The sequence below is a fragment of the Orycteropus afer genome, unplaced genomic scaffold (genome assembly GCF_000298275.1).
Source record: "Orycteropus afer afer isolate SDZICR_OR568_19922 unplaced genomic scaffold, OryAfe1.0 scaffold00096, whole genome shotgun sequence".
Lineage (NCBI taxonomy): Eukaryota > Metazoa > Chordata > Mammalia > Tubulidentata > Orycteropodidae > Orycteropus > Orycteropus afer.
This window is the reverse complement of record NW_006921683.1, coordinates 6,737,114-6,739,254: the sequence shown is the minus strand read 5'-3', so window position 1 is coordinate 6,739,254 and position 2,141 is coordinate 6,737,114.

The window sequence follows — 2,141 nt, the reverse complement described above, 5'->3', positions numbered from 1 at the left end:
AGGAGTGGCTGGTGGGTTTGAACCGCCAGCCTTCTGGTTAGCAGTCAAGTGTCTTAGCCACTATGCTACCAGAGCTCCTACTTGCTCATTAGGTAGCAAATAATTTTCTTAAGATTCTTTGTTGAAAGCTCTAATTCTAAATCTTAATTTTACATGTACTTTGCAAAGATAGATTGAAATAGCTCTATAAACCTTATAACATTAAGAGTGAAATGGTTGACACCATCTTTATTTACCAAATACGGTGTTGGACAGACCAAGGAGGCCCTCAAATAATCTATTACAGGGGATATATTTGGAAATATTTTGACTTTATTTTATAAGTAAAACTATGTTGTTGTTAGGTGCCATCGAGTTGGCTCTGACTCATAGAGACCCTATCTATAACAAAATGAAACACTGCCCAGTCCTGTGCTAGCCTCACAATCTTTGCTATACCTGAGCCCATCATTGCAGCCACTATGTCAATCCATCTTGTTGAGGGCTTTCCCTTTCTTCGCGGACCCTCCACTTTACCTAGTATGATATCCTTCTCCAGGGAATGGTCCCTGCTGACAATGTGACGAAAGTAGGTGAGACAAAGTCTGGGCATTCTCACTTCCAAAGAGCATTCCTGCTGAACTTCCAGGACAGATTTGTTACTTCTCCTGGCAGTCCATGGTATTTTCTGTATTTATCACAAACACCACAACTCAAAAGCATCAACATTTCTTCAGTCTTTCTTATTCATTTTCCAACTGTCACATTCATAGGAGGCAACTAGAAATAGCATGGCTTGGGTTAGGTGCACCTTAGTCTTCAAGGAGACATCTTTGCTCTTCAGCACTTTAAAGAGGTCTTTTGCAGCAGATTTGTCCAATGCGATATGTTGTCTGACATCTTGACTGCTGCTTCCATTAGTGTTGATTGTGGAACCAAGTAATATGAAATCTTTAAGTGATTCAATCTTTTCTCCATTTACTGTGATGCTGCTTATTGGTCCAGTTGTGAGGATTTTAATTTTCTTTGTGTTGAGATGTAACCCATACTCCAGACTGAAGTCTTTAATCTTCATCAGTAAGTGCTTCAAGTCATCCTTACTATACCCAGTTTAAATCCCAAGTGCTCATTATCTGAGTGCCATGATTCAAATGAGGAACACAGATTTGACTTTGCATTTGATTTAATATGAATATTTTGGAAATGTAAAAGGAAGGAGAGAAGATGTCACATTTCTTTTTTGCATAAGAAAGTGGATTTTTTTTTCCTTAGGCCACATAAGCATTTATTACTTCATGTAAGGAAGTCCAATGATAGTCAGCCCACAGTTAAGGTGAGGACTTCACATCAGGTACTCAGACTCCTAGTTTCCTGCTCCACCATGCTTAATACATGGATTCCATCCTCAAGGTCATCTCATGGTACATGATGGCTGCTAGATCTCTGGCCACCACGTCCAGGCAGAAAGCTGGAGGAGGGGAAGAAAGGTAAAAAGAGCACTTGTTGGTCATCTGCTTCTGTCTCCTTTTTATTTTTTTCAATTTTTTATTGTGATTTAGGTGAAAGTTAACATAGAATATTGGTTTTCCACTCAACAATCATACACATTTTGTTTTATGACATTGATTGTAGTTGCCACAATGAAACAGCACTCTTCCTGCTTATTCTGTTTTTTCTATTGTCATTCTTTCTTGTCCCTTCTTGCCTTCTGTCCTTTTTCCCTGTGCAAATGCTATCCTTTGGATCTCATATGGTTGATTTTTCTAAGCAATGGGTACCTCCCTAGTGTTATTGTTCACTGTATAGACCTGTCTGTTATTTGGCTGAAATTTGAGCCGTAGGGATGAGTTCAGTTACAGGCTTGAAGGGTGACTAAGGGCCACAGTCTCAGGGGTTCCACTAGTCTTTATAAGACTAGTAAACCTGGTCTTTATTATGATTTTGAGTTTGATTCTATATTTTTCTCCCACTCTATGCAGGACCTTTCACTGTGATCCCTTTCTAAGTGATTGGTAAGGGTAGGTAAATACCATCTAGTTCTTCTGGTCTCAGAGTCATGGAAACTGAGGTTCCTGTGTTCCATTAGTCATTTGAACTAATTGTTTCCATGCATCTTTCATTTCCTTCACTCTAATTTGCTTTGAATGGGCAGACACCAATAG